Consider the following 24,997-nt stretch of genomic DNA (forward strand, 5'->3'; position numbering starts at 1 on the left):
TAACGCACTGTGGAAATCAGTCATTATTTTCATCTACTGTTTATGACTGTTTATAATTAAATTTTACAGGAATGTTTCATAGAAACATTTTGAAACCTATTTAAAAGTCAATGTTTTGAATAAATCATGTTGGAATGGCATTGAATTTTTATTGGCATTCCATTAAGATCATGATGGTTATCTCAAAAATTTAAATGTTTCTAAGGAAGCAGCAATAATTGGCCAAATGACACCTTAAAAACATTCAAATGATGCATAAAAGAGAACAGAAAAGTTCCACCTCAGCACACCCTGGGGCTGGGCATTTTAAGTACCAGTTTAGGCCATAAAATTTACTCTTGGCCTTGATACAGCATTTATTACTTCCATATGATTACAGCCAGTGTTATTTAGTGGGCCAGCTCCACACAAATTGAGGTTGTGAGATAAAGCCCCTGTGAGCCTTTGTTTTGTTACCTTCACTGAACTAAGAAGAACCTTAGTTCCTAAGCCACTATTTAATGGATTAAATCTGCAGCCTTGAACTAATCCATATTCTGACATTTTGAAGAATCAAACTTCAGCACCATCAGGTACGGCACTTCATTTGTGTTCAATGAGTGGTGAAGCTACCTTATTTATGTTACTAACTCAACAGCTAGTTTATACCAGTCCATTAAAATCTGCACTGGTACTTCATGTTCAAAGAGAAAATATTTTTCTCAGCATTGAGATGCAATCTAATTTGTTCCTGTGTAAGTTGAGTACAATAGGTACTTGTAGTCATGTTTAGATCTCATTGATAAAGTTTTTCAACCAGGTAGAAATTGTTTTCTCCATGCAGGAGAATCAGTAAGCAGACAACTTAAGATAATTTGTCAACAATGCCAAGATTGATGCGGGGAAGAGAGTGTCCTTATTTTGCAAGGTGTGGTGATTTGGGACACATACCCTGAGACTGGAAGAGAGTCTGTTCAATACTAACCTTCAAAAGGGAATTGGATATATACCTATATATTAGCAGGGTTATGAGGATAAAGCTGGGCTTTGGGACTAATTGGACAGTTCTTTAGAAGAGCTGGGATCAGAATTATCACTCAATTTTTCAGCTACAACATTTAAAAGGCATCTGAATGGGTATATGAATAGGAAGCGTTTAGAGGGACATGGGCCAAATGCTGGCAAATGGGACTAGATTAATGTAAAGTATCTTGTCAGCAAGGACGAGTTGGGCCAAAGAGTCTGTTGCTGTATTGTACACTTCTTTGACACTTTAATTCCTACACAATTCTATGAGCATGAAGTTGGTTAATTAATTGACTTTTGAGGGCATTTAGAATGTTTGGTTTCATGTGCACTATGCTAATATGTTGCAAGATACAGGCTGGAGCTCTTCATTCACAATCTGATTTTTGTGTATCTAGATAATTACACACTGGAAAATATGTGGTGTTTTGGTCTTTGCTTTCTCTCTGGTTCAATGCGACATGATCAAGGAGCTGCTTTGCAATTGATAATGGAAGATGAGGAATAAAGTGCCTCATAGTCAGGTCATAAGAAATGCTGAAATCTGACTTGGATCAAAAAAAACTCCTCCATCCATTTAATTCATAAATCTCTTCCTTTAATGACACATTCATGACAGTACACAGAAGAAATCTTAGTGGCTAAATACAAAGAGCATGTCTGGCTCTAGTTATGTTACACTACTTGTTTTGATTTGCTCTTACTTATGTACACCAGAATGTACATATTTTTAAGCTTAAAAATTAGTTTGGTCAAAAAATCAGGTCCAGCCCATTAATGTGTCTTTCCCTGGGAACAAAATAATCAAATGGCTACTGGATCTGCAAGACTTGTTCAGGTGATACCTCTTCATTAGAAACCTAGGGTTTCTCACAAAGTTTACTTCTGCTAATGAAAGTGGGAGAAAATAATATTTACATCCCACTTGTCAATCTGTTTGCCTGTAAGTAATTTCTCAAAAACTAAGGCTAGATGGTAACAAAAACGTAATGTAAAATTAGGGTGTAATCAGGCAAGAATTTGATTAGTTTTTTGGTGAGGATGCAGATGCACTTTCTGGAATTTTTTGTAACATCCAGCTTTTAACATTGGGAAATAAGGAAATCTGACTTTTAACATAACATGTTATGGATTGTTTTAGTTGGATTTATCATTGATTGTTTTAGAGTATCATGAATTGTCAAATCTTCTGTGGCATGACTTGTCATAGCTGTCAAAATGTAAGCTGTGTTTTCAGAGCAGGTTATTGGATGTGGCTTGGCCTGAAGTCTCCATTGATTTTTTGTCAAAAAAGGCTTTCTTTTTCAGCTTCACAATTATAATGCATCCAACAGGCAGGGAAAAGTCCCAAGGAAAAACTGTGTCATTGAAATAATGTTTAATCAGCAGGGCAAAAATATGCTGTCAACTGAGTATCCCAATAATGCAGCATAATGAGACAAAGAGATGTGGAGCACAATGATAAAACTGATTTTAGGGACTCCAGTTTACATCTGGAATCATATATTTTTGCTTAGCTTCAGATTCTGAAGATGTTCTGCTGACTCACAGGTAACTTTTGGTATTAGTTATTGGCCGTGACCAAAACAGCTACAAGCCAGCGTCTGCATGCCTATGAACTCCATGTGACCAGATAGTGTATGAATAAGAACATGTTGGTTTTGGAAAAATGTTTCATTTCAATAATTAAAGAGGAACACATATCAAAAAGCCTGAATGAAGCAAAGGGCAACAAGCGCACATCTGATACTCGTGACAGGGAATTGTGAGTCAAGCTGGGTCAATCATAAGGTAAAGTCACATAGTCCCACAGGACCATAGGGCTGCTGTCTCATTAAAGTTCGATAACCTGTGGGTCACCACACCTCAGGCAAGGGATGAGGTTGAACAGGGAGTACCCTAATGGTGACCTCAGCTGGTACAGGAATCGAGCCTTCTGCTTTCACTCTGCATACGCACTTTCTAAAAGCCCAGTTGGCTGTAGCTCTGATTGTGATCTGCGAATTGACTGTTCACGCACCTTCTCAACTTCAGTTTGTACCTTGCATAAAACAACAAAGAATCACCCGGGGACAAAGCAGTTGTCTGATTATATTTTACTGCACAAAGGATGGCAAACAAGGAAACATCATCCAGTAGAGATACATCTGAGTTAGGAAGTGAATTCCCATATTGGCTATCCTGCCGTAAGTGCGAAAATCCTGGGAAGATCATGTAAATGCAGACAATTGAATGAAGCATCAATTGAAACTCACCTTCCATAACTTTCCAGAAAAGACTAAAGATTCTAAAAATCGCCTTCTCAAAACGAATATCATTTTCAATCCTAGAATTTACTGTAATAGGATTAAGTTTAGTACATCCTCAAACTTACTGTTACCTTCTGATATTTTGTTTATATTTTCATCGTGTGTAGAAGTCAAGATGAGGAAAATTCCTAAATTGGAGAAAATTTTAATTTTAAAATCTTCATATAACATAATTTAAGTTTTAATAACTTTGAAAGTTCCATGAAGTTATTTTCATAACACCAATACACCGTCTGCACTGGTATATGTGCCAACCTCTTATTTATTTAAAAGTCAAACATGGGTTTAGTGGAGAAGCATTAAGCTTCAGAAGAAGGTTAGAATGTTACAAAATGAAACCTAGATAAGAGACCTGCTATGAGTTCTTACCATGGGTGAGTGCTTTGTGGCTAACACATACCATTGCTGTCTAGACAGTACACTTGAGTACTATTTGATATTTTGACTAAGAAAAAAGTTATTTTTAGTGAAGGATACAGAATTGAATATTTCACAACCAGGAATTGGATGGACAAAGCAAACACTTTGTCATGGAACTGAAGACTTTTGTTTCCAGTTTAACAAAGGCTGTTACATTGCTGTTTTAACAATTGCTGTTACAGAGTAATGCACAAAACGAAGAACAATTATTTCTGAGTTATTTTCCAAGCTGGGTTTATTGATGCACAGAGATCATTGAAATGAACAGTGAAGTGACTTAGGAACAGAAAATACCAGAAATAATCAGGCAGTTTCAGAACCCTGTGAGGTTGCTGTAGAATTTTAAATTCAGCTACTCCGTGAACTAACTGTGCTGATGCACCAACATCTCACCCTGCACAATTTCCTTTCTTTGATTCAATCTGATAAAAGTTCAACATTAAAATTCAGTTCGCATTTTTGAACACAAAGCGAACCAAACCACATGAGGGCACAGTGGGAAAGTAGAGTTTTAGTTAAAAATCAGCTGTGGTCTTATTGAATGATGGAGCAGGCCAGCACCTCTTTCATGTTTCTTTCCAGAAGACCCGAAGATCCATGCTTGGCAGTGACTTCCAGAACTGGAAGCCAATGCTGCAATCAATGCTCCCTTGCCGATTGCTGTGCACAGAGCCTTTGTGCACCCAGCCACTCAGTTTACTGGGAATGTTGGAGCAGGCTTTTGAGTCTTCATGACCAAATCCTTAGTACTGTAATTCAGCTCTGGCCTACAATGACAATGCAGCATGTTTTAAAGAGTGCATTGTTGCCACAATTGCACGACAGGTTCCTGAGATGCAGTACATGTTTCAACAGATCAAGAAAAAATGAATCAAAGGCCATTGGATACGGCAGAAAGGACCTTGTACATCACTGAATTGTTTCTAGAAGCTTTTTTATGCTCCCCTTTGTAATTGAGGTAATTGTAGCAGCTTTCCTCTGACATACAATACTTTAACAGTGTGCAAAGGCATCAATCAGTTAATGCTCTACTTTAAGCAGTATGTCATTCCAGTTAATTTTCAAAGGACTTGCCCCACCAGTTGTCGTGTGGTTTATGCAGAATGAGGTTTCTAGTCTGTCTTGCAATTCCAGGAGCAATTCTTAGAAAAACAAATCATGGTTCTCCTTTGAAAATGAACCTTGATTTTCTTTTGACTGCTGACTTTCTTAAATGCAAATTTTCAAACTTCAAAATACTTCTAAAGACAATAATAACTCAAAATATAAAAGGATTATGAGGATTGCAAATAATCCATGCATCATGCAGTTTTGGATATGGCTTACATATCCAACATATGGTTATAGAATTGTGCCCCACGGCTTCTAGCCACTGTTGATCATGAATTAGGTCAATATTTAATTAAGTTGCTCAAGGGAGCATCTTGCTGTCTAAATGTTTTCAGTTCATTGCGAGGGAGAAAGAAAACTTAATTAGTGGTGCCTCATGGTCTGCCAACATTACAGCTCAGGATTTAATGTATCTCTTCCTAGTGTTTTGCCAGCGAATTTGATGGATACTGATAAACAGTGAACATATCAATTTAGCTGAGTTAAACTACAACAATAATCCAAACAGTACAAACAAAAATTGTGTGGCCCTTCCATATCAAATGATTATGTGAAATATACAGTCTGCAAACAGGCTTTTTGATCCATATTGGTATCTAGCCACACTGCATTCATCTGAATTATCCATGTTGTAGGTCAATATTCAGTGAAGTCTTGATTTGGAAAACTGTAGCGAGATCGCAAGAGTGAAATGTCCCAGAGTTGTGGGAAAAGCTTAACTTGCTCTTGCAGGTTCATGTCATTTCTAAGTTACTGCATGACAGAGTAAAACTGCAAAATCATAATCATATGAATTGAACTTAATCTCAAAGCAGGTGCAATTTCAATCTCAAAGTCTCATTTTGAATCTCTGAGATTGATTTTCAAGAAAATGAAGTTGCCTAAAATGATATAGTTCACTGTATTCTATTTATCCTGTAAGAATCTGCTCTTCCCCCCGAGACTTTTCTTTTAGTACTTGCAAAGTTTTGAAACTATTTCTGCACAAACATTTAAGATGACCATGAAATAAGCAATCAAATCAAAATAATTTCTGTAAGGTACTCCTTTGGCCCATCTCTTCTTCAGATGCAGGATCACATCAATATGAAGATTCATTATGTAATAGATATATTGGCACCAGTATCCCATTCACAGTCAGGATGCCGACAGACAACAAAGGTAGTTTTAAAAACAACATTCCTACAACTTGTACGTATTTCTGGCAAGATTCTAAATTTAGCCTTTCCCAAATGCATTTGTTGGACATGTTCAATCAGGGAGAAATTCACTCATGCAGGAGGAGCTTCACTGACTGAGAAACATCCCTTTCTCATGATATTTGTTGCCAAATTTCAGGAGTTAAAACATCCCAAAGATATGTCAAGACTGGTGCAGGAAAGGTAACAGTGAAAGGTAAGTGAAGGGCAAGGGTGTCTGCTGGGTTGCTAAGTCGGTAGTGTGCCAGGTGGGTAGGGTCCCAGAAAGCTATATTAATAATGGAGTGCTTTGAGTCAATCAGGATAGAAAGGTGGTGTTGTGTCTAGGGTGGGAGCCAGCCTGCTGGAGAATGTAGTATCCAGCCCAGGATGCTTAAGATGGTGGCTGAAGGTCTTTAGTCCAGTAGAGTGGGATGTTGGATCTTGGGATCAACAGTCCAATGGAGGGGAAAGTGTCCAGGTGGAGGGGGCATGAACAGAGGAGGGTTAAGAGCAGTCGTAGCTCTGGGAGAATCATGCTGGTATCTTTGGGTGTTGGGTCTTAGGTCTTTGGTGTTGTCCAGTCCAGAGGTGTGTCAGCCTATCAGAGCAGCAAGTGTCAGGTCTGTGGCAGTGAGTAGGGCTCAGCTTGGTGGCATGCATGGGACAGCAGGGGAGATTGGGTCCAGCACTGCTGGGTCGTGGTTGGGCATCGGTTTTCTTTAGGTTAGGGTGCTGTCTGGTTGGGAGGAGATTGTCTGAGATCAAGTTTGGGGGTGGGGGAAGTGAAGCTGGGGAGGAGGATGTGCTCAGTGGTGAATCAAATAGCCAATTCGAACATTACCCAGATTTCAATCCTTTAAATTTCCTGGATAATTGTTAACTTAGTTGAGGCGACACCCTCCAAATTCTCTTACTTTTGTGTGTTCCAGGTGCCAGGGAATTGTCAATCAGAAACTTTAATTTTCTGTTGCATCATGGATCCTGCATAGTGTCGGCACACAACTCCAGTCTACACTGCTCCAAAAATTCTCTGGCCATCAGAATATCTCGGTCATAGTCATGCTCATATGTCTGCACTACTCAGATATGAAACCCTATCAATCCAATGAACTGCCGCACTCTTCCTTAGAAGTTAAGACAACTCAGTAATTTGATACCTCTATCTATTTATCAAGTGAAGACTAAAATTCATGACCAATATGAAAATATAACAAGCATAAGTGATTATGGAACTATAAACCCCATTGATCTGTATCAATTACTTCTGCAGAAGGAATTATTGAACATTTTACTTAAGCAAAGTAATAATTAATTGTCCAGAATTTGCAGGATAAGGATTTTACATTGCTGGCTCCCAGTTGGTCTGTATCCTCTGTATCTCCCGTTTTAGATTCTTTATTCATAAGCTTGTTGGAAGTCAGAACTGATAACGGACTGTCAAGGCCAATGTGCAGCTGGGAATGTGGGACTGATTGTATATTGTAAGAGATTAGGAGACTCAGAAACAAACAGAAATAACTGAAGTAGGGTTGAAATGGATTCAGATCAGAGATAGAATGTGAAATAAAGAGAGAATTTGAAAGGAAGGGTGGGTTTGGCTACAATTGGACGGTTACACCTCCTACATCAGATTATGATCCCAATATCACCCCACAAATTCCCAGGTTTCGGCAGGGCAGGATTGGAGGCAAGAGAGGAATTGTCCTTCAGCAGTGCAGTAAAGTATTCAAGTATCGTATGAGGTACTTCTGTTTTGAGCTTACATTCTGTATTTAAACATAAAGGATGCATGTTCCCAAACAATCAAATACTTGTTACATTCTACAAAAATGAATTTATAGTTGGAGCAATTCTTTGGTGAAATTGAAAGCCTTTGATCAGTGAAATGGAAGAGCTCCAACCATAGCCAGAGAAGAGGCAGCTACCCATAGCGTGCCGTCCCTGATAGAGTGCTCCAGTTAGCTGACAGGTGACTGCTATCTTCATTCTGTTTTGGTTGGAGTTCACCAACATGTCCATGACAAGTGGGGCAGCTAATGCAGTTTTACTTTCCACCTCTGACAAAAGACAAAAGGAGCAGTTCACACCAATGCCACGGGACCAGAAGTAGCAGGAGCTGTCTTTCCCTCAGCAACCTGCTTTGCCATTGGACAAAGGCTGGGAAGAGGCAAGACCACTATATGGCATACAGACAGAAGAGTACAACTTTACGTATGTTTGAGAATCAGTGCCTCAATCAGGGGATTAGGCTTGCACAGCAGCTCTTTGCTGTTATCTTCAAATTCCTTCCCAGTTGGACAAGTAAGCACGTATTGCCAGGGAATGATAAAGAACCCATTGCTCGAAGGCTATATTAAAAACTATGCATGTTACACGATTCCTTTTCACATCTTGAATAGAGTAGGCTGCCACCTAGCCAGAAACAGTAAAAATACCCCAAGTTCAGACTGCAATTTGTACCAAACAAAGAAAAGTATGATATAATTCATGAGATTTGTTATTTTATCTTGCTCCTTCTGGTTCCGCTTATCAGTCATTGAATTTATTTTGTGAGAAAAGCCATTTAGAACAGGAAGAACCCTCTTTTTGCCATGAAGTGAGTATAGTTAGTCAGTTATGTCTGTGCAATGTACAATAATATCAGTAAGCAGAGAACCCAGAATATATGTGTAAGCCTGTAATATCGTAACCATTTAAGTAATCAGTGTTGTAAATAAACTTCAAGATATTTGACTCATTGGAACTCAAATATCTGTGATACACATTGTGTAGGCGATGATATATAAAACCATGAATGGCATGGCTTTTCAATATCTCTTGCCTACATTTTGTTGTCTTCATTCGCTCAGTTTTCCAATTATTCCTTCTTCATGATGTTGTGGGTGTCTTGTGGCTCAGTCTCAAACATTTTTACTGTCTCATACCCAAATAAAGTTGAATGGAAAACTTGGATAAATATGAATATGTTGGATCAAAGTGGAAGAAAGTTTATATTTTTTTTAAAAAATAGCTTCCTGGTAGTTTTGGACAGCCCAAAGTTTCTGAGTAATAGGGTAAGTAAATCAAATAGAATTCTATTACATTCAACAAAGATCAAAAAGAGTTCCCTTAGTTTGTTAATTTAACATAAAGCCTGAGCACTCTGCTATTATGCGGCTAGGAAACTTATGGTTTACTTTGTGAGTAGTCACAGTGTCAATTGTGTTAAAATATTGACCAATGTAAAAGTAAATCTACAATTATATACACAAAAATGTATGGTTTCCATCTGGCATTTCTCTTGTACTATAATTTAAAGATCACAAATGTTAGTTTGAGGCTTAAATTCTCCAAACTATTCATGTTTCTCACAAAACGGAAACATTGTTCACTTGGTGTGACTAAATGTTAGTGTTTAGATTGTTCATTCATAGAGGAATTTAGAAACATCTTATATAATTTGCGGGATTTTCTTTATAATTTGAATAGTGAGCAGCTTTTAATCCTTTACTTGATCTAAAACAATATCTCTACTGTATGAGGGCTCATGCCCTTTCCCCTCAATCTATTATGCTACAGGAGTTACAGATCTACTTAGGCACAGTCTTCCAGCCAATTTTATCTGAATGCAATTTTCTAACAGGTTTTCTATTACTTCTGATATAAATTTGAACAACTTTATTGTATTATGCATTCTTTTGCGAAAACTAGACATCAACACTGAGTAAAAATTGAAAACCTAACATGGATAAGACTGTTAGGCGTAAATTTGTTGGTTACTCCAAGAAAGGTACATGAAATTGTTCATTGTCTTAATTTATTTGTTGCCAAGCCAAGTTATGGCAAGAGATGTGGTCTCTCAGAGATTGGAAGTGATTTACTATTTGGAAGGCCAAAATAATCAGGTCAACAACAGTTCCTAATTTGAAGTGTTTCCCTCTATGGATGTGAGAATTGGACCCTGAGGCGAGAGGATGATAGCAGAATATTCCGCTTCTGACATGTGGATCTGAGGAGAGATGATTAGAATCAGCGAGATGAAAAGAAAGACATATGAGTGGGTTAGATTAGAAATAGGAGCTTAGGAGCCAAAATGGTTGCTAAGTTCATTTCAATACAAAAAGTTAACTGAGTCCTGACATTACAGATGAAGATCTAATCTCCTTACCGACAACTTTTGAAGGTGACCCTGATAGCAAGAAACAGGAGAGGAAGAAGAAAGATCAGTTGGGTGAATAACGGTGAGGTCTGAACTGAGGCAGACTTGAAGAACACCAGAAGATAAGCAAGATATTACTAATGTCCCAACTTTTAGATTGCATTTTGCTGGCACCTTCAACATAAGCATCCAAATACTCTTCACAGAAGAGTAATCAAATAAAAATTGATATCAAGCTATACTGGGCATTATTAGAACAAGGCTTAATCAAAATGGAAAGTATTGCTCAGCATTTTAAAGGAAAGAAAGATAGTGAGAGGTAGAAAGGTTTAAGAGGGAATTACAGTGATTCTGGACAAGGCAATGAAACAAACAGCCAACAATAATGGAACAACTAAAATCAGATCTTCAAGAATGCTTGGAATGTAGAGATAGTGGAGTTTTGTGGAGTTGGAGAAGATTATAGACAAGGTGGGGTGAGGGGTGGTTGGTGGTGGTGGGTAGTAGGAGTGAGTTTGTGGAGTGATTAGTAACTGAGTGTGAGAATGCTAAAATCAGGGCATTCCCTATCAGTCAGCAACCAAGGTGATTTGGATGTGGGGATCAAGAAATACTAACATTCAAATGTACAGATAATCCAAAACTACATGCGCATCTATGTTATAGGAATGATAAGAAGGATGCAAAGAGACTTCAAGAGGGTCTGGACAGTTTAAGTGAGTGGGAAAAGAACATAATGTGGATAATTGAAGGTTATCCACTTTGGTAGAGGAACGGAGATGCAGAGTCTCCCTTAAATGTAGATAGTTTGAGGAGCATTGATGCCCAAAGGCATCTGGTGTCCTTGTTCATTCATCACAGAAAGCTTACATGCAAATGCAGCAAACGATCATGACGGCAAATGGCAAGTTGGCATTTAACACGAGAATTTGAGTACAGAAACAAATCTGTATTCTATCAATTGTATTGGCTGTTGGTGAGACTGCACCCAGAGTATTTGTGCGCTGGCCTCTTTGCCTAAGAAAAAATGTACTTTCCAGAGAGGTACAGCAGCAGAGGTTTTCCAGACTTATCCTTGAGTTTACAGAATTATCTTATGAGGAGAAATTGAGAAGACAGGTCCTTACTTCCTGGAGTTTAGAAGATTGGGAGATGATCCCATGGAAATTTGAAAATTCTTAAGGGGATTCTTTTAGAGTTGATGCAGGAAGGGTGTTTCCACTGTTTGGCAGGTCAGAAATGACAAGACACAGTCTCAGAATAAGGGGGAAGCCATTTGGGACTGACTGAGATGGAGAGGAATTTCTTCGTTGAGAGAGTAATTACTCTTTGCAATTTCCCTCATAAGGGCAATATAAGCTTAGACGTTAAGTACTTTCAAGGCAGAGGTTGATAGATTTCAAACTCTTAATAACATCAACAGATGTGGGGAAAATGTAGAGCACTAGCATTGAAGTAAAATGCTATCCATAATTAGGTGTTGAAGAGCAGGCTTAAGGGGCTGAATGGCCAACATCTACACTTATTTTAGCATGCACAGTAGGATGGATGAATTGGACTCAGTGCAAGTTAATATATCGGTAACAGACTGCTGGATGAACTCAGTTTTACAGAGGGTAGAACACAGAAACCTGGTCAAGAACTCATCAGAACAGAGGTGACAAATGGATGGATGAAAATTTCAACACATGAACCAGGGATAAAATCAGGTGATGTATTTGTGTTAGTCTCAGTGTTGGCATGAATATATGGTCAGAAGTTGACTGCAAGATCCAATATGATACTCAAAGAGTGAGTGTTATGGGGGTGGAGGCTATATTGCTCACCTGTCCCATTATAGGAGTTGTTTCTTAATCAAGCAACTCAAAAATGATTCCCCTGCAGCACCAATATGCTGAGAGTGGCCTGAACAGGTAGAGAGCAATATTTCTATCCCTGAGTGGAAGGAAGTCCTGTCCTCAACAGTTACACACCAATCTGATTGAACCGCATGCAAACTCAAAAAGATGGTGTCTGGGCTCTTATGAGTTTTGTTGCTCCTTGTGAGGATAGGGACAAAGAACCCTGGTGTAGAAGGGTTTGGGGTGCAGAAGATGCTAGTACAAGCTTTGGAGGCCAGACAGGGAGGTATAAGCTGAGCTATCATCCTGATGTACACAAAGAGTACTGAAGGATGCAATTCCTTCCTGACTGCTTTTGCACCTTAGACTATGAAAAAAGAGAGCTGCCATTTTCGTTTGCCTGTATACACCAATGGCATTGTGACATGGGCAACTTGGTATATAGACCAACTGGCTTGTTAAAAAGCTCAATTGTCAGTTAATTTTTACATAAGTGACAAGCAGCTGCTCATTCAGCTCCCATATTATGTGAAGCCAAATTGTTAATGTTGGTTTCTTCTTTCATTCTTTCACTCATGGGATGCGGGCATCACTGGCTAGGCCAGCATTTATTTCTCTTAAACGCCAAGAAGAAATTTGAGGGTCAAACACATTGCTGTGGGATCCTGAGTAATAAGGAGGCCAGACCAGGTAAGGATCATAGCTATTGTGAATTGCAGATGCTGGAGAATCCAAGATAACAAAGTGTGAAGCTGGATCAACTCAGCAGGCCAAGCAGCATCTCAGGAGCACAAAAGCTGACGTTTCGGGCCTAGACTCTTCATCAGAGAGGAAGGGTCTGATGAAGGGTCTAGGCCCGAAATGTCAGCTTTTGTGCTCTTGAGATGCTGCTTGGCCTGCTGTGCTCATCCAGCTTCACACTTTGTTATCCAGGTAAGGATCGTAGTTTCCTTCCCTGAAGGACGTTAGTTAACACAATGGATTCTTCCTGGCAATTAAGATGATGCTAAAATAGGTGGTACCATGGACAGTGAGGAAGTTTATCAGAAATTGCAGCAAGATCTTGATCAACTGGGGAAGTGGGCCAAGAATTCGCAAATGGAGTTTAATACAGGTAATTGTGAGGTGTTGCATTTTGTAAAGTCAAATCAAGGTAGGAGTTTCATTGTGAATGATAGGGCCTTAAGGAGTATAATGGAACAAAAAGACCTTAGAGTACAGGTGCACAGTTCTCTGAAAGTAGACAGGGCAGTGCAGAAGGACATTGGCCTTTATCAGTCAATGCATTGAGTACGGAAGTCAGGAAGTTATGTTACAGTTGCAAGGATGTGCGTGAGGCTGTACTTGGAGTATTAGGCTCAGTTTTGGTCATCTTGCTATAGGAAGGATGTTAGTAAACTGCAAAAACTGTAGAAGAAATTGACAAGGGTGTTGCCTAGATTCAAGGGACTGAGTTACAGGGAGAGGTTGGACAAGCTAGGAACTTTTTCTTTAGAGCATAGGAGACTGAGGGGGTATCTTATAGAGGTGTAAATTATTATGAGAGGCATGGATAGGGTGAATGCACTCAGTCTTTTTCCGAGGGTTGGGTAATCAAGGGCTAGAGAGTATCAGTTTAAGGTAAGAGAGGAAAGAATACATAGGAATCTGAGAGGCAACTTTTTTACACAGGGGTTGGTACGCATATGGAATGAGCTGCCAGCAGAAGTGGTTGAGGTGGGTACATTAACAACATTGGAAAGGTCAACGGCATTCTCGATCACTGTTGGGGGAAAGTTGCGGTCCTTGAAGAACTTGGACATCTGGGATGTGCGGGAGTGGAATGTCTTATCGTGGGAGCAGATGCGGCGGAGGCGGAGGAATTGGGAATAGGGGATGGAATTTTTGCAGGAGGGTGGGTGGGAGGAGGTGTATTCTAGGTAGCTGTGGGAGTCGGTGGGCTTGAAATGGACATCAGTTACAAGCAGGTTGCCTGAGATGGAGACTGAGAGGTCCAGGAAGGTGAGGGATGTGCTGGAGATGGCCCAGGTGAACTGAAGGTTGGGGTGGAAGGTGTTGGTGAAGTGGATGAACTGTTCGAGCTCCTCTGGGGAGCAAGAGGCGGCGCCAATACAGTCATCAATGTACCGGATAAAGAGGTGGGGTTTGGGGCTTGTGTAGGTGTGGAAGAGGGACTGTTCCACGTAACCTACAAAGAGGCAGGCATAGCTGGGGCCCATGCGGGTGCCCATGGCCACCCCCTTAGTCTGTCGGAAGTGGGAGGAGTCAAAAGAGAAGTTGTTGAGGATGAGGACGAGTTCAGCTAGGCGGATGAGGGTGTCGGTGGAGGGGGACTGGTCGGGCCTGCGGGACAGGAGAAGGACCGCAACTTTCCCCCCACAGTGATCGAGAACGCCCTTGACCGCGTCTCCTGTATTTCCCACAACACATCCCTCACACCCCGCCCCCGCCACAACCGCCCAAAGAGGATCCCCCTCGTTCTCACACACCACCCTACCAACCTCCGGATACAACGCATCATCCTCCGACACTTCCGCCATTTACAATCCGACCCCACCACCCAAGACATTTTTCCATCCCCACCCCTGTCTGCTTTCCGGAGAGACCATTCTCTCCGTGACTCCCTTGTTCGCTCCACACTGCCCTCCAACCCCACCGCACCCGGCACCTTCCCCTGCAACCGCAGGAAATGCTACACTTGCCCCCACACCTCCTCCCTCACCCCTATCCCAGGCCCCAAGATGACATTCCACATTAAGCAGAGGTTCACCTGCACATCTGCCAATGTGGCATACTGCATCCACTGTACCCGGTGTGGCTTCCTCTACATTGGGGAAACCAAGCGGAGGCTTGGAGACCGCTTTGCAGAACACCTCCGCTCAGTTCGCAACAAACAACTGCACCTCCCAGTCGCAAACCATTTCCACTCCCCCTCCCATTCTTTAGATGACATGTCCATCATGGGCCTCCTGCAGCGCCACAATGATGCCACCCGAAGGTTGCAGGAACAGCAACTCATATTCCGCCTGGGAACCCTGCAGTCTAATGGTATCAATGTGGACTTCACCAGTTTCAATATCTCCCCTTCCCCTACTGCATCCCTAAACCAGCCCAGTTCGTCCCCTCCCCCCGCTGCACCACACAACCAGCCCAGCTCTTCCCCCCCACCCACTGCATCCCAAAACCAGTCCAACCTGTCTCTGCCTCCCTAACCTGTTCTTCCTCTCACCCATCCCTTCCTCCCACCCCAAGCCGCACCCCCATCTACCTACTATCCTCATCCCACCTCCTTGACCTGTCTGTCTTCCCTGGACTGACCTATCCCCTCCCTACCTCCCCACCTATACTCTCTCCACCTATCTTCTTTACTCTCCATCTTCGGTCCGCCTCCCCCTCTCTCCCTATTTATTCCAGTGCCCTCACCCCATCCCCCTCTCTGATGAAGGGTCTAGGCCCGAAACGTCAGCTTTTGTGCTCCTGAGATTCTGCTTGGCCTGCTGTGTTCATCCAGCCTCACATTTTATTATCTTGGAATTCTCCAGCATCTGCAGTTCCCATTATCCCTGCAACATTAGCTGGGTCACTGGATTGACAGTTCAGTGATAATGCTACTTGACATGTACAGGACAGCAGCAATCCTGATTTTCTCATGTAATATGCCAACCTAAAGCTGATCCAACCTCAAACAATTGCTAGGTTGATGCATGGCATCAGTGGCTGGGAATGAAACTTATGACAGTGGCTGAAGACAACTCCCATATTCCCAATGTTTAGTTGGAACGAATCTTAGCTCATCCAGCACTAGACATCAGACAAGTGACCCTGCTAATTTAATGGACAATTATGAATCAGGAAAGTCCAAAAGCAAAGAACATGGGAAACAGAATCAGGACTAGACCATACAGACAATTGAGCCTGTTTCGCTATTCATGCCTGATCTTCAGCTTTAACTCCACTCTCCCACTTATTCCCATATGCGTGATTTCCCACTACAGGAGAGAACAAAATGCAAATATCTCAACATTATATATATACAATGATGGAGCAGCCACAAGTTTCTGGGGAAGATCATTCCTAATATTAACAATTCTTTTTGTAAAAGAAATTTTCTACACCTCAGTCTTAAATGGTTCTCTCAGCTCAAGGAAACTAAGCGTCAATGTGTACACCATCAATCCACTTCAGAACTGTATATACTTCAATGAGATCACCTGTCATCTAAACTCAAGAAGGTATATGCCCACATATTTTGGCTGGCACAGTAGCACAGTGGATGGCATTGCTGCCTTACAGTGCCAGTGCCCAGGTTTGATTGCACCCTCAGGTGACTGCCTGTGTGGGTTCCCTCTAGGTGCTCCGCTTTCCTCCCACAGTCCAAAGATGTGCAGGCTAGGTGGATTGGCCATGTTAAATTGCCTATTGTGTCCAAAGATGTATCAATTAGGTAGATTAGCCATGGGAAACACAGGGTTGCAGCAAGAATGTAGAGGGTGGGTTTGGGTGGGTTGCTCTTTGCAGGGTCAGTGTAAACTCAATGGGCTGAATGACCTGCTTCTACATTGTAGGGGTTCTATGATACGCAGTCTTTCATCAGAGGACATCTTTCTCACCACATGAGTGAACATTTTCTGTACCGCCTTTCTTAAATGTAGAAACCAAAACTGGACACAGTATACCAACTGTAATCTTACCAAAGTCCTGTACAGCTGCAGAGGCTTTCTTATGCATACACACTAATCCCTTTGCAACAAAGACCAAAACACCATCTATTGTCATCATTAATACAGCACTGCAAGCCAGTTTGGAGTTCCTCGTAGGAGGTTGGATCCAGGCATACTCGAACAGTGCCATCTTTCTTTAAGATACATATGTTGGAATTGCATCAGGCTGTCTATTGGTCAATGGAACAAGTTCCCTCTATCTTGTTCAGTTCAACTCAAAGCTTCTCTTGAATGCGCATACTGCAATTCACTGGAGTTGATTTGCTATCAGGTTTTTGTCTCTTGCAAAATATTTGTACCTGTTATGGAAGTAGCTATATTACTCCCTATCTATACTTGGTTCATGTAGTTTTGAATCAGGAAAACTAATTGGGAAAGTACTAATCTGGAAGGTTAATTGAATAGGGAGATAATGCTTGAGTTGCACAGAAATTTGGTGAGACTGGATCTGGAGTACTGTGTACAGTACTGGTTATCATACTTAAGGAAGGATATTAATGCATTGGAAGCAATTCAGAGAAGATTCACTAGACTAATATCTGGAATGAGTGAGTTGGCTTACAAGGAAAAGCTAGGCAAGCTAGGCCTGTATCCAATGGAAGCATGAGATGACATATAAGGTCTTAACGGGTGGATGTTGAAAACATATTTCATCTTGGGATGGAATTCAGAACTAAGGGGTCATTGTTTAAAAATAAGGAGTTGCCCATTGAAAATTGAGAAGAGGAAAGATGGTTTTTGTCTCAAGTGATTTGTGAATCTTTGGAAATCCCTTCCGCAAAGACAGTGGTTTCAGATGTTTAAACAGCTTTAAGGCAGATGTAGACAGATTCCAGATGGCCGAGGGGTTGAAAGATTATTGGGCATATGTAGGAATGTACAGTCAATGGGTCAACTGGCCTACTCATGGTTCTTGTTCATATGCTCCTGAAATGTTCACTAGAGTTTTATTATAGCTGCTGGGATACACATATGTTACAATCATAGGCACTAATTCTGAGCAACTCTGTTACAAACAGCAGCTTGCTTCCAGCAGATTGCCATTTTTCAAGTAACCCTTAATGTTAGAAGCTGCAACATTTTTACCTTCAGGTCATGTGCCATGATACAGTAATGACAGCATGAGCATGTCTCCTATAGGTGTACTGCATAACACTATTTTGAGACTTGACCCCACAGAGTATACACGAATCCTCTGTTTGTAAGTCTTACACCTATTACAATGTATTCTGACCTTTTAGTCTTACAACCAAGGTGAATAACTTCATGCTTGCCCAAATTATATTCCATCTGCCACCTTGTTGTCAACTCACCTAAACAGCCTAAATCTCTTTGAAGTCTCTTTGTGTTCTCAAATCTTAAGTTCCATCTGGTTGTATACCATCACCAAGCTCAGACACACAGCTCTCTGACTCTTCCTCTAAGTCCTTAATATAGATTGTATGGAGCTGAGGCTCCAGCACTGATCCTTGTAAAACAACATTAGCCGCAACCTGTCAACTATAACCAGACCTCTCCTCTTTTCTTCCTGTCCATTAACTGTTCCTTTATCCGTGCTTACACATCAGCACCAAAGCCAATATTTTGCTCTCAACACAAAATGAGTTCCAATCCAACGTGGCAATATTAAAGCAGAAACAGTAGACAAGTGCCAGGAAATAAATAATATAACCATTTTATTATGTGCGACCTTGGCTAAATCAGGGAACAACTTCAATAAATTGTCGGCTTTAGAAGTTCCAACTTTATTTGTATTGTTCACATTCGCATAGTTTCAAAATAAGCATAATCTGATTTGTGTACACAGGGTATTTTACAGGAAGAAGATAATGGCTAGAGCTTTGGGAGCTAGAATGTTGAAATTTGCTTTGTTGTTGGTTTCAATTAATTGACACCCTCAGCATTATTAACATCTGTATATCAACTGGCACCATAGTGGAGTAAAAAAATGTGGATTTCTCTTTAAAAAAATGGTCTACATTTCAGAAAATTCGACACAATCCATGTAGAACAATATCACCTGGCTCAAAAACCAAGCTAGTAAGCATCTTGCTTACACTTCCTCTACCTGTTTCTTTTTCCATTCACCCACTCATTCTGTATTTTTCACTGCAGCTCTGCTTCTGGGTCCCTTCAGTTACATTTTCACACTTTCTTGTGGTAATACTTCAACCACACTTTCGTTCTCCAGCTCTACTTTCACAATGTCAGATGAGTAATGACAACAGCATGTATTACAGTACTTATAATTCAGTAAACATCCAAAAGTGCTTCACAGACAAACTGCCTGCTGGCAAAGGCTGGTGAAAATGTGGGTGAGTTGATGTGACAAAGAGCAGAACACTCCGGTATACTTCTAAGGATGGAGAGAGAAGTAGAAAGATGATGGAACTGAGAGCTCAAGGAGAAAAGAGCACTAAGTACTTATAGAATTGCTAAGGCTTCTGTTAACCAGATGTTACCATTCTCTAGAAAATAGAATGCATATGTAATATAATGACGATGTGTAACGTGATGAAACACTAACATCAATGGTCATATGCTATCAAGTCCTTGAGAAGAGAGGATTATACAAATCTCAATTATGTAGAATATCATGTAAATAAAATTATTTACATCAGACAATCCTGAATTTTTTGCTTTTTTCTTGATTTCTCTATTTTTATACGTAGTCTACTTTAGTACCTAAGATTCATAACTAGGTGCTTTGTAGCAAAGAAGGTACTGTGTGTGGTGACATTGCACACTTTTCACTGTACACCTATACTTGAGTACATGTGACAATAAAACTTAATTCTAGTTCTAATAGTCATTCTTTGATAAGGCAGAAGCAGAAATGGAGCAGTCTAAAAGTGGAATCAATCTAAGGGAGCAGCCTTTCTGCAGTATGCCTTGAACCAAGAGTTCCAAATCTCATGGGGATAAGGACTGAGCAACCAGAAGATTGTATCACTAAAGAGACAGATCAAACCAAGACAGATGGACCAGAAGGATGAACAATGCATAAGCTATGAAGCTGGGAGAAAGTGTAGAGAAATTCGAAAAAAAGTGGTTGATTTATTTGGAGTTGAGGAACCAGTAAAAATCTGGAAAGGAAAGCTGCATTGAATGGATAGCAATTAATGTTGGAATTTGTACTAGGGCAAGTTTCAGAGGTGGGGAACCACTGAGGAAGTCAGGCCTAAGGTGGGTATACCTGGGGAAGAAATCCAAATGTGGACTTTGACGTTAATATGTAATTGTTCCCGTGTCCAGCAGAGGGTAGCCTAGTCATAAGTGCATATTAGTCTTCATTGTGAAAGGTCCTGGCCGATATATAGAGAGACAAGTGCTTCTCATGGAATAACATGAACTTGTTTGTCATTCTCTCTATATAATCTGTGTGGTAACAACTGTGTGAATTTGGTACTGATCAGCTTTATAATTTCCAGATTCCTCAATACATCTCCCCTCACCTCTTCTGGAATTATAAGGACTTTTTCATCCAGTCTTTTTTCATATTTCTGTTTATGATTGGCATATTCAGCTTTCCAAGTCCACTGTTAATGCTCAATGAGTAAATATCCTCATGGGACTGCAGGCTAATATTTCCTTTGTTCAGCTTGGCATATTAAGGGAATGAGAGCATTTGAAGGACTGAAGGAGGCCATTCAACCCCTTATCTATTCCACCATTCAGTAAATAAATAAATTACCTGTACCTAACTCCATCCACCTGTCTTTGCTCCATAACCCTTTGTAACTTTGTCCAGCAAAACACCATCAGTCACAAATATAAAATTGCAGCTAGCATTTATAGCTTTTCTTGAGAGAGTGCTCCACACTGGTGCCTCCTTTAGCGTTAAGAAGCATTTGCTGACAGTGCCCTGAATGGCCTGTCTTTGACATTAAGGTCCATTTTTCTAGATTCCTCCAGCAGCAGAGTATGTTTTCTCTATCCTCCCTAGCATTTTGTTTCAAAATCCTAAGAGAACCCAATGAAACCACCACTTAATTCTCTTTATCCTTGAAAATCCAAACTGAGTTGATACAATTTCCCATATGCTAATCATTGGGGCCCTAATAACACTCAGATAAACCTTTGCTATGCTCTTTCCAATTCGGATGCATCCTTTCCAAGGTGTGAGGCTTAGAATTGTGTTCCTTATTTCAAATGCGGCCTAAATCAAGGTTTTATTTTTGTAGAAACCGAAAGGACTGTGGATGTTGTAAAGCAGAAGCAAAAACAGAAGTTGCTGGAAAAGTTCAACGGGTCTGGCAGTACATCTGAAGAGAAATCAGAGTTCTGAGGAAAGCTCACTGGGCTTGAAATATTAACTCTGATTTCTCTTCACACATTTTGCCAGACCCACTAAGCTTTTTCAGCAACATCTGTTTTTGGTATATTTAATTTGGAGAACTGATGCAAACTTCCCTCCCTCTATATGTTAGTTCTAAAGACCAACTTTCTGCCATTCTATTTGTGCTTGCTTACTTCATGACTCTAATGCCTTGTTTTATCCATTCCTCTGCAAAAGGTGTTGGGTTTTCTGGCTGCAATCCCATCCATCCCTCGCTGATATCTTGCTTATCTGACATATTACTCTGTATGTCAATATCATCTCTTAAGAAAACCCATTCATTCCAAGTTTCAATTGCAAACCTGGCTTTGAAGTGCAGTCACTGTTATATTGTATGGAGCACAACAGTCATTATGCACTAACTTTCGAAAACAAAGTGACAAAAGTATGTTGTGTTTTGCAATGTTGATTGAGGATTTAGTACTGACCTTGTTGCAGGATTGCTCCCCTGATCATTTGCATCCACCTCAGAGGGCAGGCTGGGGTTTAGTTTTAAATTTCTTTAAAAAAGACAGAAGTTCAAACCAACTTCATGATCATAGAATCCCTACAGTGGGGAAACTAGCCCCTCTGGCCCAAAAAGTCCATACCAACCCTTGGAGCATCCTGCCCAGGCTGATTCCCCCTATAAGCCACCAAATCTACACATCCCTGAACATTATAGGCAATTTAGCACAGCCAATCAACCTAGCCTGCACAACTTTGGACTGTGGGAGCAAACTCATGCAGAAACAGGGAGAACGTTCAAACTCCATACAAACCGTCGCCCACAAACAGAATTGAACTCGTGTCCCTAGCACTGTGAGGTAGCAGTGCTAACCACTGAGCCACTGTGTCATCCCAGGGCAGCATTCTCCCAGTACTGCAAATTGGGATGTCTGCCTTGATTCTGTGCTCCACTTTTGGAAATAGACTTAAGGTAAGTATCCTACCAACTGAGTTATAGTCATTTATGTTGCTGTATGGTTATTTAGCTTAGATAATAAAATGTGAAGCTGGATGAACACAGCAGGCCAAGCAGCATCTCAGGAACACAAAAGCTGACGTTTTGGGCCTAGACCCTTCATCAGAGAGGGGGATGGGGTGAGGGTTCTGGAATAAATAGGGAGAGAGGAGGAGGCGGACCGAAGATGGAGAGAAAAGAAGATAGGTGGAGAGGGGAGTATAGGTGGGGAGGTAGGGAGGGAATAGGTCAGTCCAGGGAGGACAGACAGTCCAAGGAGGTGGGATGAGGTTAGTAGGTAGGAAATGGAGGTGCGGATGGGGTGGGAGGAAGGGATGGGTGAGAGGAAGAACAGGTTAGGGAGGCGGAGACAGGTTGGACTGGTTTTGAGATGCAGTGGGTGGAGGGGAAGAGCTGGGCTGGTTGTGTGGTGCAGTGGGGGGAGGGGAAGAACTGGTCTGGTTTTGGGATGCAGTGGGGAAAGGGGAGATTTTGAAGCTGGTGAAGTCCACATTGATACCATTGGGCTGCAGGGTTCCCAAGTGGAGTATGAGTTGCTGTTCCTGCAACCTTCGGGTGGCATCATTGTGGCACTGCAACCTCCGGGTGGCATCAATGTGGCACCCGCATTCGTACTGTGACAGACTACTTGAATGTATCAGTTCTCCTGTTCTCACAATTTCATTTGCTTTTCTTTCTGACTGAGAAGAAGCTATTGGAATGTCAAGGGAGACAATTACCATTCTGAGTAGTTGCACACTCTCAATTTAAAGACTTGCTTAAATATTTTTTGAAAAAGTTCGTGTCTTACAACATTTGCTTAAATGAATATTTTCTTTAAAAAAAATTTTATGTTGAAGTTTATTCATCGAAGTACCAAAAGTTTACAAGGTCTGCATGACCCCGTTCATGTATACATTTGAAATACTATGGAACGCAACCAAAGCTTACTCTAAGGAGGCAGGTTTTAAGGAGGTTCATGAAGGAGGAGTGTGAGTTAAAGAGAAGTTTGGAATTCCAGGTGGTTGGAGCCAAAATAGGTGAAGAAATAGCCACTGAAGGAGAAGCAGTAAAAATAGAGGTTGTGCAAGGGATTGGAGAGATACTGAGATTTCATTCATAGAATCCCTACAGCATGGAAACAGGCCCTTTGGCCCAACAACTCTACACTGCCCCTCCGAGCACCCCACCCAGACCCACCCCCCTGTAACCCATCTAATCTAGGCATCCCTGAATGCTACAGGTAAGTTAGCATGGCCAATCCACCTAGCCTGCACATCTTTGGACTGTAAGAGGAAACTGGAACAAACCCACTCAGAACAAGGAGAATGTGTAAGCTCCACACAGACGCCCAAGGCTGAAATTGAGCCCAGGTCCTGGTGCTGTGAGGCAGCAGTGCTAACCACTAAGCCACTGAGATGTTGGAGGGTAGTAGGGCTGGTGGATGCTACAAAGAATGGGATGGGCAATGCATGATGATGTTATGATGGTAGCTATCTGCATCTCCCAAGCGTGTGCTGTGAAGCAGCCCAGTGGTATGCATGAATACTGGCAACAGTTCTGTTCTCCAAATTGTGGTAGACAGAGGTAAAGTCTCTACAGTACTAAGGAACTATGGGGTTACTGTCAGAATAGAAAGAGATGATTACTGTTGGTTTAATTTATCAGTCATCATACCTCAGGCAAGGCAGAATGTTGAGGAGATAGGCCTTTCACAGTAACCTCAACCTGTCCAGGAATTGAACTTGCACTGTCAGCATGGGTCTGCATCTCAAAACAGTTGTCCAGCCAATTGAACTAGCCTACAATGGAAGGCAATGGCATGATTGGGCTGATAACCCAAGGTCCAAACTCATTCTGCTGCTATACATTCAAATCCAACCAAAGTAGCTACTGGAATTTAAATTCAATCAACAATTCTCAAATTGAAATCACATCTCAATAAAAATAGTCAGGGCCTGATGCTCTGTATCCCAGAGTACTTTTGGAATTGGCCCTAGAAATAGCAGACACATTGGTAATCATTTTCCAGCATCCTGTAACTAGTAAGTAGCTAATGTAACCTTAGTCTTTAAAAAGGGAGTGAGAGAGAAAATGGAGAATTATAGGGTGGTTAGCCTGACATTGGTGGTGGGGAAAATGCTGGAGTCAATTACTAAGGCTATAATAACCGAGCATTTGGAAAGCAGTGACGGAATCGGCCCTAGTCAGCATGGATACACTAAAGGGAAAACATGCTCGACAAATCCTCGAGAATTTTGTGAGAATGTGACCAGCAGAGTAGGCAAAGGTGAATCAGCAGATGTCGTGTATTTGGACTGTCAAAAGGCTTTTAACAAGGTTCCACACAAGAGATTAGTAAGGAAAATTAAAGCTCATGGTATCAGAGGTAATGTGTTGACGTGGATAGAGAACTGGTTGGCAGGTAAACAGGTCCTTTTCAGATTAGCAGGCAGCGACGAGTGGGGTACTGCAAGGTTCAGTGCTGGGACCTCAGTTGTTCACAATATATATTAACGATCTGAATGAAGGGATTGAATGCCATATCTCTAAATTTGCAGGTGACCTTAAACTAGGTGGCAGTGTGCACTATGAAGGGGATGCCAAGAGTCTGCAGGGTAACTAGGACAGACTGGCTCGGTGAGCAAATGCTTGGAAAATGGAATATAATGTAGGTAAACTGAGGTTATCCACTTTGGTTGCAAGAACAGTAAGGCAGATTGTTATCTGAATGGTGGCAGTTCAGGAAAAGGTGGGGTGCAAAAAGACCTGGGTGCCATAGTGGAATAATCGCTGAATGTCGGCATTGAGGTGCAACAGGCAGTGAGGAAAGCTAATGGCATACTGGACTTTACAATGCAATTGGGTTAGGGTGAAAATGAGAGGGCTTGAGTATTGAGTAAGGAGGTCTTGCTGCAGTTGTGCAGGGCCTTGATAAGGCTTCACCTTCCGTATTGTGTGCAGTTTTGGTCTCTTAGTCTTAGTCTGAG

At 41.2% G+C, this 24,997-nt stretch overlaps 1 protein-coding gene across 1 annotated transcript in view; it reads left to right on the forward strand.

Annotated features, from left to right (window-relative positions):
- The first annotated feature begins 401 nt into the window (after nucleotides 1-401).
- LOC125462889 (decorin-like) overlaps nucleotides 402-24,997 on the forward strand; it is a 58,915-nt gene continuing 34,319 nt past the window's right edge. The window contains exon 1 of the mRNA XM_048553365.1: nucleotides 402-572. The gene's annotated coding sequence lies outside the window, so the exon portion shown is untranslated. The remainder of the gene's footprint in view (nucleotides 573-24,997) is intronic.

The sequence above is a fragment of the Stegostoma tigrinum genome, chromosome 21 (genome assembly GCF_030684315.1).
Source record: "Stegostoma tigrinum isolate sSteTig4 chromosome 21, sSteTig4.hap1, whole genome shotgun sequence".
In the NCBI taxonomy this organism is placed as follows: domain Eukaryota; kingdom Metazoa; phylum Chordata; class Chondrichthyes; order Orectolobiformes; family Stegostomatidae; genus Stegostoma; species Stegostoma tigrinum.